We start from the raw sequence: 1,434 nt of genomic DNA on the forward strand, positions 1-1,434 counted from the left end.
TGACTTCCTCAGTCAAGTACGTGGTCGAGGACACAGCCAGGAAAGACTGCGGGTGCTGTCGAATGAAGTGGTGGAAGTGCCTCGCGGAATTCTGTGGTTATTTGTGCTATTCGCCTGCTTTTGAAAAGTTTTGAAGTTGTGATTTGATGGTGTTTAAGTTTTTCTCTAGGTATTTGTCTGCTACCTACTTTAGAGTGCATCACCTTACTTTTCTTCCCTTGCGGGAGGGTCCCCATCACCATCAGTTTATATGAGATTCAGGCCGTAGGCCCAGCCCACCCAGGCCCACCAGGGGCTCTGCCCGAGGACCTCTGGTCACAGACGGGAACATGTCCCAGCGCCCCCTCTGCTCTCTGCTTCCTCCCGGGGGGCGTGGGGCTCCCGTGAACGCAAATCCAGCTTTCCTCCGAGAGCAGATGTAGGAACACGTTAATTATTAATACACCTCAGCCACCTGAAAAGGCCACGGGCCCCCCCAGGAATCTCGTGGGCGTGGCTGGAGGCTTTGAGGGGGAGGGGGCAGCCAGCAGAGGGAGGTGCGAGGTGGGTGTAGCACAAGGACTTGGGCTGTCCAGGGCGGGCAGCTCGGCCTGGCAAGGGGTGAGCAAGTCCGGAAGCAGGTTCCCCAAAGTGGCAACAGGTCCCCGAAGCAGTTATTTGCCAAAATTTGAGGACGGCCAGCTCCCTCCCTCAACTGTCCTTGTATGAGACCCGTCCCGGGACAGCAGGGCGGGGGCACCTGGGTCTACCTGAGGGGTTCTGGTCTGCACACCTGCCCCTGCTGCCACTGTGTGGATGGGGGAGCAGACATGGGGGCCACATCTAACCCTCGACTGGTTTTGGAGTCTTCGAGGGCGGGGCTTTGCCACATGTATGGAACAGCCCGGTGCCCTCACAGGACGCGGCGTGGTGCAGTGGGCTTCTCAGCGGTGGCCCCGTGACTGAGTGAGTGAGTGGACGGCGACACTCCTGGTGCAGGGGCCCAGGGGGCCCAGGGGGCGGTGCCGGCTCCCTCCGGGTCCCGCGAGCCCTGCCTCCGGCCCAGCCCGGGCCTCCCCCGGGAGGGAGGGTGTGGGCAGCTGCCCGCGTGCCTGGACGACGGGAGCCCCTGGAGCCTGGACGGTGTGCTGGCGCCCCACAGGGACACCACGGTGAGCCTGAGACCCCACGTCTGCTTCCTCCACAAATGAAGTGTTTTCTGTTTCTGCCAACAGCGCAGAGTCAGAGAGCACAGGACAGCTGCCCTGAGGCTGGCCCGTGGCCACTCTGAGGGCTGGGGCGCCATCGGCCACGACGACGTGCTGGCACAGCCCTGGCCGGCCCCCAGGACCCCTGCCCTTGGCCTGTGGCAGCTCTCCCCCGTCCTCCGCATGCCCCTGTCACCGTCTGTCAGTGTATGGCCCGCTGTTCCAACCGTGAGGCTCGTGGTGGCCC

This window comes from Eubalaena glacialis, chromosome 12, assembly GCF_028564815.1.
Source record: "Eubalaena glacialis isolate mEubGla1 chromosome 12, mEubGla1.1.hap2.+ XY, whole genome shotgun sequence".
NCBI lineage: Eukaryota > Metazoa > Chordata > Mammalia > Artiodactyla > Balaenidae > Eubalaena > Eubalaena glacialis.